Genomic DNA, 11,519 nt, shown 5'->3' with positions numbered 1-11,519 from the left:
GTATCTGTTGGCTGAATTTCCTATTCAATTGTTCTAAAAGAATCTATGGCAGCTAGAAAATCTAGCATCTTCTTCTAATAAGAAAATATTCCCTCAGTCATTAAATATTTAAACAAATATTAAAAATAGAAAAGCATGAAATATGCTTTTGTATGGATACTGATTTTATCATACAGTTACATATATAGTGTATTATGTTTCAGCAGAAATCAAGAAAGAAAAATATCTTTGAAGAAATTCTTCAAATGCTGATGTAGTAACTAGCTGATATTTACTTATTTCATTTATAAGGTAGAACTTTGAAGGTGCTCCCTAAATTGATATTAGGCCTCTAATGTGCGATCATTGGTGTATAGGACCTCTTGTAAATATTGCCAGCCTTTTTTTAAAGAAAAGCCCATTGTGTTAAAAGAATAGCTAGGTTTAGTCCCAATCAACCCTCCTACCTCCCCAGCTTCCTGATGAACAGAACTTGGGCTCACAGGAATGACTGATGGCAGAAAAGGAAACATTCCACAATTCGATCACTTAACCCCTCCTTCTGCGACCCTTTCACCTTGCCAACACCCTGCTTATATTCACCTGCTACCCTGCTCACCTTCAGTGACCAGTGACTAACAACATTCTGTGGCCTGGTTACTAGGCAACGAACCCCTCTTTGATTACTCCGCTGTAACTAGTTTCTCACCCTAACTACTATATAATGTGCCTAAGAAAAATCTTGCAGCTTGACCAGAAAGCTGTCTGTTTCTCGTGTCTCCTGTTCCCTCATTCCAAGTTTCTCTGGGCTTGTGTCCTGCTGGCCAAGGTACTAAGGTTAATGTTAAATTTTTGTGGCAGTGCTAGTGTTTTATTTGTGGGAATTACTGCTTCAAGTCATAAAGTACTGCTTGCTTTGTGATTTTTGTTCCAAGAATCTGGAATAGTACCTAACTGTATATTTTTTTCCATATCTCACTTCAAGGTCTGATCAGAAGTGACAGAGAAACCATTTCCAATAGGACTGGGTAGATGAGTTTGGGATGATGCTTCATGTGGCATAATCACCTCCTACTTCTCTGTATTTCTTGTATGGGAATTCCTGGAGGTCATCTAAAAGAAATGAACCATCACTTGTTACAGAAGTAGTACAGCACACAGTGACAAAGTTGTCAGTTTAATACCATCCACTGACAGCCTGAGGATGGTGGAATGATATACTGTGATCTCCTTCATGATGGGGAATAGTGTATGTGCAAATAGCTTTACAAAAAGACACTGATTCTAGCAGCCACAAAGATGTTCAGAGAGAATTTTCTCAACATCAGGAACCATTTCATCTATGGGCCTCCTTGAGAAGTTCTCTTCTACTTTCCTCATTGCAGGATCCAAAGCTGCACTCATGGTCTCTTTGAGAAACTCAGGGCTGGAGAGATGGCTCAGCCATTAAAGGCTAGGCTCACAACCAAAAATATAAGAGAAACTCAGTATCGTTAATCTCTTGGTGCTTGAGCTTGTCAGGTCTCTTCTTGGGAAGATTATGTTGCTGCCTTGGTGATCACAGAACAAATCCAACCAGCCAGAAGCAATGCTGCTTTGCTTTCATTGTTAGCTACTTCTATGGTCTTATGAATGCCTGTGAGGATGGCATTCTTAATGTCAACTAAATTTATTTTTTAAAAGGTTTTTACTTGCCAGGTGTTGGTGTTGCACGCCTTTAATCCCAGCACTCAGGAGTCAGAGGCAGGAGGATCTCTGTGAATTCGAGGCCAGGCTGGTCTACAGAACAAGTTCCAGGACAGCCTCCAAATCAATACAGAGAAACCCTGTCTCAAAAAACCATAAAAGAAAAAAATAGTTTTTACTTTATCACCATTTTTTTTTCTGAACAGTCTCTAATGTAATCCCTGAAAAAGGATTTTGGCTGATGAATGTATTGTCAATACTTTTCAAAGTTTTCTTCTTTTGCCAAAGAAATGAGTGCATGTTTCTCCAGGTTATTCCTGCTTCTATTGAATGCAGGACAGGTGGCTTTTATGTTCCCAGCTACTTTAGGATCAATTCCCCACCATATAGTGGCATAGATAGCAGGAGTGAACTTGAGCCAAAGACAATAAAGGATGTGATGGAGGTGGCACTTTGTCAGGAGAACTTAAAACTCATGAAGAAATCATCTTTCTTCCTCTCCAGATTGTTCACAGGATCATTTGCATTCTCGAATACCTCATGCACTTCCTTGAATCTCTTAGATGCTATTTGGAATAAGCACTAGGGTAAGTCAAAATTGTATAGTCTCTGGTAAATGTGTAGTCTTCCTCTGGGGGAACAGATTTCAGTACTTGTTTTATTTTCCTCAGGATTTCATGAAAATCATTCTGATTGTAATCATGCCTTTGCATCAAAATGCTTTCAATTGTTTCATTATATCTTAAAAAACGTTTTTAGTAGTTTTATTAATGGACTCTTTATGTCAGGATTCTAAACTCTTCAGAATTAAATGATATCTTTTTTGCTCATTTGGACATGCTTATCATAATTAATGGCAAATATTTCTCTATCCCTATATTTAAGTCTTTCTGAAATTTTTTCTCCTTTTTGAAATAACCTAGAAAAAATACATTCACAATCCAAATCAATGTCAGGCTTTTTGACAGGAGGTACAGTAGAAGACATGTTGTAGATCCAATTTTTCCAAAGCTGATTGAATTTCTCATGCATCTCTTAATCACTTAATTCTTTATCTTTCACATCTAAAGCCAACTTTCGGCTCTTCTCTAACAATTCATTTTTGTATTGTGACTTTTGGTTTTCTAGTGTTTCTTGGCTTTGTTTAGGACTAATAAGTTCATTGACTTTCTTTCTTGTGTCTGAAAAAAGTGCATCTTTAAGGTTTAATGGCTTATGTTCAAGACTTATTTTCCACTGAACCAATGTTTCCCTATCTGGGTCTTCTTCAAAACACTTGTCAAATTCTAGCTTGGTGATTTCCTATTTTTTTTGTTAAGTGGACCCTCCAGTGCATTCGTTGTGAGTGTCAGAATTTTCCCATTATGAATCTGATTGTTTCACTGATCATTCTGTAAGTCGAGTACATGACTCCGTAGCTCCCAAGTCCAGTGGTTATACATGGTTTCCAGTTTACTCATGGCTATTACCTCTTGTGTGTTCCTGAAACTGAAACTGAAGTTCTTACTGACAAGGGTTTTCCACAAATCTTGAATTCAAAATTTTACATCTGGGATCTTCATGATCCTTCATGATCCAATGGGAGGGGCCATTGGATAATTGCCATCCCAGAGATGAGGAAAGTAGAGGACATGACTATTGACATCAAATTTAATGACATCATTGAAGTGATTATGTTTGTGTACTCTTCCTGTTCAGCAGCTAATGCTGTCATATCATCCAGTCTCTGTTCTAGTCATCTTCTTCCTTCCAAAGTTTGGACTTTTGCTATAACGTCTCCCACATTTTGATAGACAAAGAGTCAACTGGGGGAGATTTTCACTTGTTTCATTCTCAGAAATGCCTGAACTACAATTTGTAGGACATTCTGCATCACTAATGGATTCTGTCCAAAAATATTGATCTGAGTCAAGTTCCCAAGGCCAGTGACAAATGCTGCCAACTCATTGTCCCAATTATGGAATTTGTTGTTGAGTCCTGGACTCTAAGTCCTTCTGTGTCTACAACAAACACAAAATCAAAGCCAAGTTCTTCTGTGGATGTCTTGTCTACCTTCAGGAGCTGCATATAGGCCCTCTTGGTACACCTGCCTGTACTGACTGTGAACTCTAAACCATACAGTACATTCAACAGGATGGACTTCCCTGAGTTTTGCAGACCAAGGACTGAGAGAACAAATATCCTTTTGCCTCCAACTTTCTCTGAGATCTTGTCAAAAACACCTGTCACCCATTTTAGAGTCACATGAAGCATACATGAGCTCAGTGGGAACACCAGCTACCATCAGGTCTGCAGCAATTTGAGGAAGGCACAGTAAAAGGCTATCTCTAGAGGAGAAAGTTTCTTCCAGAGCTTCAGAGATCTGGCCGACGTCTCAGAGAAGGTGCTCAATTCCAAAAGTACAGTCAAGAATCTCAATAGAGATGGCTTCTGTCTGCTTCTGCAAGTATGTCAAGGAGTTGATCTTCTGCTTTTCTGACTGTAGCAGTGACCACAAATATTGTTCCTTTTCATGCAAAGTCTCCATGTGTTTCATGGGTAGATTTCCCAAAACCACACTTAACCAGTATAAGAAGTCATTTTCTGAGTCTTCTGTGAGACTCTATAGGATTGATTGCATTAAATCATTGATAGGTCAACCTTTTCAAACTGCTGCCATAGTATTTTTTGTTTTCCTGTCTCAATGTCTTGTGTTGTTCAATGCTCTGATACTCCTTTTCTTGCAGATGATAGAGTTCTTTGTCCTTCTTACACCAAAGGTGCCATGGTTGTCCCTGAAGAGTTACCAAGTTTTCCTTTACTTAAGACAACTTGGATTTTTTTCTGAAGTTCCATATTTTTCTGTGGCTTTTATTTGGCTTCTTTCAATTTTCTTTGATCTTCATCAATCTTGAATCCTTGTTTTGAATCCTCCTTCGACCATTCTTCCATACTGGGAGCAGTGTCAGAGATCTCTAGTAAATTTTTGATGGCAGTCATGAGTTCTTCTGTTAATTCTGCCTCATTTCTATTCCTACTGCCAATTTTCACCTTTGTCCTTAAAATTGCTTCTGTGGATGATGTCCCAAATGGGCACCAGCTCAAGTTCTCTGTCAATGACAGACCAGGTTTTGTTGCTGCCAAGAAGGCCAGTTGTCCACTGAGCAATTCTATTAGCTTCTGGCAGTCTACTTATCTGGGCCACAGATAGTTGGACTTGGATTTATGAAGATGAGAGAGTAGCCACCCCAAGGATATTGGAAATGGGGGTTGTACTATCTTTATTTGAGAGGGAGAAGTCACTTAAATGAGAAGCTGAGAACTGGGGTCAGCACACTCTGATCTCCTATACAATCGTGCCCCAAGAGAGCATGCCTCCTCTCCCCAAGGTCTTATATCCTGTCCCTACTATGTATCTGTGACCACGTTGGAGCAGGCAAGTTCAGCAGTACAGATTCCTAAGATCTCTCCCTACAGATTATAGTTGAATTTTTGTAGGATCTTATTGATTGTGAGTCTGATGTTGTTATCTCTCCCACAACTTCAATCCCAAAGCCACTGTAGCTCTCCCTTACTTAACTCTCCAAGGCTTCTGCTGTCTGCTGCTTCATACAATCCAGATGGTCACTTTTGAAACACTCTGAAATGGCCTTCCAGCAGTAGATTTCCCCAAGGTGCAGAAGGCCTTAGTTAGCATTAGAGCCAAATCTGCTGAAGAAGTTTTCAGTCCTGTTTGTCACTATAAGGAATCTGTCTGGTGCATCAGTGTGTTCCAGCTGCTCTTCAATGATTTTCAGTTCTTTAAGAGCAGCAGTGGACCATTTTGTGACATCTAGTGATCTAAACGGATGACACCAATTGGCAAGCTAAGCAATAGTGTAGAGACCACCTCGAATGCCTATTCCTGATAGTGAACTTGATGTCTATAGCCATCCTGGAGCCTTCATCCAGTGACTGATGGAAGCAGAGGCAAACACCCACAGTTAAACACTGAACTGAACCCAAGGAACCCAGTGACAGAGAGAGAGGAGCAAAGAGCAAATTGGCAAATAATGGGCTGGCAAAACCAGCAGAGACAGCTGATCTGAACAAGGGAGAGCTCTTGGACCCCAGACCAACAGCTGGGAGGCCAGCATGGGACCGATCCAGACCCCCTGAATGTGAGAGTCAGTGAGAAGGCCTGGGATACCTATGGGGTCCTGAGCAGTGGATCAGTGTTTATCCCTCGAATAATAACAACAACAACAAACGAGCAGCAGTGGAGAGCTGGAGCTGATCATTGCTGAAGTGGAAGGATGCCAGTGGGTTATAGCTAAACATCGATGAGGAGAAATAAGTGTGTTTAGAATATGACGGGTGGGCATCTGTGGATTCTGACTGCTTGGCTTTGTCCATCCCACCTTCTGAACTAAATCCCTAGCCTACACCCTTAACTGACAAGTTTTAACCTGAAACCAAGCTTCTCCACAGTTTCAGTCAACAGGGATTCTTCTTTGGAAGATCTGAGTTTTTTTTTTGTTTCCACCCATTTTCCTTGCTCAGATCCAAAGAGGAAGAATTCCTGGGGGATCCTGAGTAGTTCTGCTCTCCTTGGTACCAGGTCTTTTTGGTGGGAGGTCTTATAAATTCCCTGCCGAGCCAGCCCTCCAGATGCCCATCTTACCAGGTCTCTATGTGAGAAGTTTTCACTGTTTGCCAGTGTCTATTCTATGTGACTGAGATGTCTCTCCATTGTTTCAGTGACGTCTTTTAGGGGCACTTCGGGTCCAGGCCAGCACTCTTCAGGGATCTCCATTGCTTGTCTCAGCTCTGCTTCTTTCCTCCTCACTGCCTCTTCCTGTCTGTGCTTCCCTTGTGACTGCAAGGCCCTCAGTTCCTGCAGTGCCTGTCCTGCCTGCCCCTGCCTGTTCTTTATCATCTGTCCTGGAGTCTCCTGGAACTCTGCAACACTATTTGGCTGTGAGAGGTCAAGCAGCTTCTCTAGGGCCTTTTTCTCCCATGTGTGTTGTGTCTGGGTCTTCAACTTCTGGAGGTCTTTGTGGGGATCACAGACCCTGGCCGGAAACCCACCCCTACATCAGCCTGGGAGCAGACAACTGAAACTGAAAACATGTTTACTGAAAACAATTCAGTGCCATAAGCTCCTGATAAGGGTTTGATAAGGGCTCAGTCACTGAAACACCCTGACTTTGATTTCTGGGGCCAGAGATTTAACCACAAGCCAGGAGGAAGGAGAGGTCTGTGAGAGGTGTGTGAGAGGGCTGTGTGAGATTTGCACGTGTATGGATGGCAGAAGTCTTTCTGAAGGGAAGCGTTTTTTTCTTGGGAAGTTCTCCTAAGCCGATTTGGGGAGCATAAAGTTTTCTTAACACAACCGATTGGTCTCTGTGTCATTTATCCCGACTACCTTGCCACATTCTCGGATACAGGCTGCGTAGGAGGCATGGCAGGTCTTTTTCTTCTAAGTGTTGTAAGTCCTGGGCACAGGTCACACCCAGGTCTTCTTTAAGCTTAGGCAGCCAGTAGTCAACAGACAGCCCCACTTCTGTCAGCATCTCTTGGAGATCTTGACTTCATGTAGGCTGAGGCTCATCTTGTTGTTACCTTGGCTCTGTGAAAAACAGATGTGTTGTTAGTCTCTCTGTGTGCTGACCTTAGGAAGTGTCAGCTGTGTGGCCAGAAAGGTGAATTATTAATGTTAGGTTTTTTCATTTCCTGCAATTGTTCCAATGTATTTTGAATCAGTGTGTGTGTGTGTGTGTGTGTGTGTGTGTGTGTGTGTGTGTGTGTATGTGTGCACGTGCATGTGCATTCTATCATTGTGGGTGTTCTCAGCATGGTGTATCTTGTCTTGTTGCATACTATGGTGAGTTGTTACTTTGCCTGATTTTTTTTCTCTCTTTCTCTTTTTTCCCCAAAGAGAGTTCCTCTGTTGAGTCCTGGCTATTTTGGATCTCACTCTTTAGACCAGGCTGGACTTGAACTCAGAGATCACTTTTCTGAGTGAAGATATTAAAGGAACCTACCACCACCACCTGCAACTTTGCCTAGTTTTTAAGCTTCTTCTAGCAGACAATCAATTGCTTTGAGGGAATTAACCTGAAGGATGGTGTTTGATAACATACCTGAGATTACTTGATGTTTTTAAAAACAAGTGATATCAATTGATTATGTTTTCTTTATTAATTTTTGCAAAACCACTGTTAACTGGTTCCATTCCTATTTCTGTCACTTTTCCCTTCCTCTTCAGTTAGGGTCATACTATGCAGCTCATGCTATTTAGCCTAGGCTGGACTCATGATTTTCCTTCCTTGGCTTCCTGACTTCCGGTATTACCAGTGTGCATCACCACGCCTGGCTCCACCACTTTTTTTATAGGTTGTTTTATAATATTAAATTTCTTTCCTGGCATTTAGAAACACTAATAATTTGTTTTGTGCTGGTTACTCTTACTCTTTATTCCTCTGTTGTTAATTTCATCTTTGAATCATATGAAGAAATAATTGTTAATAATATCCACACCTATGTATGTAGAAACAAATACCCTTCTGTATCCAATATTTTATCAAATTAATGGAAACTTCTCCCTCATTGCCTCCAAAGCATTCAGTGAGATAAGATTTCACACTTTACTTTCATACTTACTGAAATTTCCCTTCCTCCTATCATTTTGCCCTACTGAATTACAGTACTATAAGCAAGAGTCCTATTTATTCTTTTTTCTCTGCATATAAATTAATAAGCTAATAATGTAAATTAGTATGCTAATAATATTTAATCTACTGTCTTAAACCTGCCTTCAATCTCCTTTCATTAGGACTCCTGTTATATCTCCTTTAGATTTTGCCTTCTGTATATTTTTGTTGTGTTGTAATCATAGTTAATACATTTGCTATCATTTGAGTATGTGTCCCAGTCAAAACTCACATTTAGACTTATAATACGTAGTTTTAATGACTGTGAAAAGGTAAGTTCACACTCCTTTCACCCCTTTACTTCTCTACTTCATGTGATGATGTAGCAAGAACTTCTCCACCTGACACCAGTGCTTTATTGAAATTCCCTGTCTCCAGAATTAGAAGGCAATTTATTTATATTCTCGCCATATTACTCTTCTGTCCTACTCTTTAGATGTGTTACTAACTTGATGTATGCCCAATCCCTTTTACACTTTATCTTTTCTTTGAATAACGTAAAATTTTTACTGATATTCTCTACACTATAAAGTATGTATTTAAATAACAAATGATGTATGTAGTCTCAGGTAGTTATTAATACAACACAAAAAGTTTTAAAACACATTCTTATTTTCATCCTGTTCTCCCTGTATTCTGTAAGTCACTAAAATTTGAATATCAACTATAATAGTGTACTCAGTCATTGCGAGCAACCTTTTAATGAAAATACAAAAAACAACTTGAAAAAATTTAAGGTTAAGATCTCATGAGATGGCTAAGTGTTTAATGGCACCTGGCAACAAGTTTAAGTTCCACTCATATATGTACTGTAGCACTGGCAACTAACCCATAGTTACATGACACATACTCATCAACATATAAATAAACATATGTATAACAGTTAAGATGTTTAAAGCCCACAAAAGTGTGCTATACAGTGAAGAATGCCTGGTAAAAGAGGTGTGTAACATGAATAATGACTAACACATTTGTATAATCACACAGGAATGGCAGAAGGTAATCTAAAGAGACACTGTGCCTTTTCTTCAGATCATCAGAAAACCCCAAAGAATTAAAATTTTCTTAGGAATCCTATGCAAGGTAAATGAAAAATAAAAGATACACATGTTACAAAGGAATAAATAAAATGTTTTTGTTCATAGGTGATCTCTGTCAGTAACCCAAAAGAACAACTGAAATAATCAAACAGAAAATGCTTCTCAAAGTAACAAAAAAAGAAGCCAGTGTCAGATACATGGTGAATTCCCAGACTACCTTAGAGGACAATGTGTGACTTTGTCTCAAAAAGCCAAACTAAACCAAACCAACCAATCAACAAAAAGAAATGAAGAACATGATAATTCAAGAAAAAGGCAGCTTAAAAATTGTTAGGATGTATTGTAGAATTGCTTTACCTCCCTTTACTCAGGAGAGGTCTTGAAGATAGTCCATGTTTCTATTGATCTCTGCTTCTAGAGGGAGAACAACAGAATGCTTTTTTTCTGCCTAGCTTAGATCTATCTCAAGATCAATGAATATGTAAAATAAAATTTCTATGTGAAGGGTAGAAGGGCAGAAGAACAACCCACTTATACACAGAATAGGATTACAAAGCAAACCACAGGCATGCTAGAAACCTAAAATTAACTGGGGAAAGAGATTTTGTGCAGAAGCAGAAGATCAAAATCTCTCAGTCTATAGGAATTTACAAAACTGCATGTATTCTGAAAGTAGGATATACACACAGAAATTACCTGAGAAGTGAACTGACAACAGGTTATAAGAACTTGAAAATGATATGCCTGACAGCACCATTAGTATCCAGGGTATGTAAAGAACTAAGAATTCTCAATGATGAGAGGAAAGAAATTGATTCAAAAGTAGACAATAGGAAGCCTGTGAGATGGCTCAATGGATAAAAGTTCTTGTCTCTTTGTCTGAATTTAATCTCTAGGATCTATACCACCAGAAATGACTCCCATGAGTTGTCTTCTCACCTTTACAAATGTTCCTGAAAACACACTTTCTGTCCATCCCAATCCCTTTCTCTCCAAACAAAAATTGTAAAAGCAAAAAAGTGGACAGTAGACCTAAATAGATACCTCTCAATGCAATGCATACAAGGGCCAGCAAGATAGCTTGGCATGTAAGGGTCTTTGTTGCTAAGCTTGATGACTTGAACTCAATGATGGTAATCTCTGCAAGTTGCCCTCTGACTGTCATTCATGTGCCTTGGCACACAGAACACACACAGGGAACCAATTAATAAATAATAGATATATGTAAAGGGGGTCAATGCAATGGAGAAACTAATGTATTTATTAACTGGATAAAACTTACACACAAGCTGGGAAAATCGAAGCGTGTCAGGCTTCCAAGACAGCAAATTTTTGCTTTCCCTTTCCTTTTATCCTCTCCTGTGCCCATACACCTGTCCATGCCCAAGAGGGGCATGAACAGTATTGTGGACTCACCCCTAAAGATATAGATTTCAATAAAGACTATGATGCGATAGAAGATTAATAAGGAAATAAGTGGACTAAAACAACACCATAATCTAGTAAAACTGAATGTATACACCACACTCCACCCTAAAACAAGACATGTATTCTTCTATACGACACATAAACATTTTCCATATGCCAAGCATCAGATAATATCAATAAATCTTAAAAGACTGAAGTAATAAAAGGTTTCTTTGATCATAATAGATTGAAATTAGAATAGTCACAAATGTGTAAATCCAGGAATATTTGTTTTAAAGGAAGGATGTCATTATATAATCTATGATGACTGTTTTTGGCTGTCATCTTGACTACATCTGGAATTAACTAAAACCCAAGCAACTGCATACACCTGTCAAGAGGACATTTCTTATTAATCATTTGAAGTGGGAAGATCAACTTTGTTTTTTGTTATTTTTGTTTTTCTTCTTCTTTTTTGGGATGGGATTTCTCTGTATAAGAGCCTTAGATGTCTTGGGACTCACTTTGTAGACTCGGCCGACCTTAAATTCACAGAGTTGCACCTGTCTCTGTCTCCTGAGTGCTGGGATTAAAGTTGTACACCACCCACAGGAAGACCCACTTTTAATTGGATCTTTTGAGGTGTAAATATGGATCATTAATATAGCTCTTTTAATGTGGGAAGATCCACCTTTTAATCTGGGACATACCTTTTGCAAACCTATCAGAATTA

At 39.2% G+C, this 11,519-nt stretch overlaps 3 pseudogenes; all 3 read right to left on the bottom strand.

The window, feature by feature from the left end:
* Positions 1-671: 671 nt before the first annotated feature.
* On the bottom strand, positions 672-1,419 carry LOC121138670 (annotated as a pseudogene).
* A 388-nt stretch (positions 1,420-1,807) lies between these two features.
* LOC121138668 lies at positions 1,808-5,255 on the bottom strand (annotated as a pseudogene).
* Positions 5,256-5,859: 604 nt separating this feature from the next.
* LOC121138669 lies at positions 5,860-6,712 on the bottom strand (annotated as a pseudogene).
* Positions 6,713-11,519: the final 4,807 nt, after the last annotated feature.

The sequence above is a fragment of the Mesocricetus auratus genome, unplaced genomic scaffold (genome assembly GCF_017639785.1).
Source record: "Mesocricetus auratus isolate SY011 unplaced genomic scaffold, BCM_Maur_2.0 contig_4606_pilon_subseq_1:41378_obj, whole genome shotgun sequence".
Taxonomy (NCBI): domain Eukaryota; kingdom Metazoa; phylum Chordata; class Mammalia; order Rodentia; family Cricetidae; genus Mesocricetus; species Mesocricetus auratus.
The sequence above is the reverse complement of the archived record's forward strand: the minus strand, read 5'-3'. Positions and strand labels throughout refer to the sequence as shown.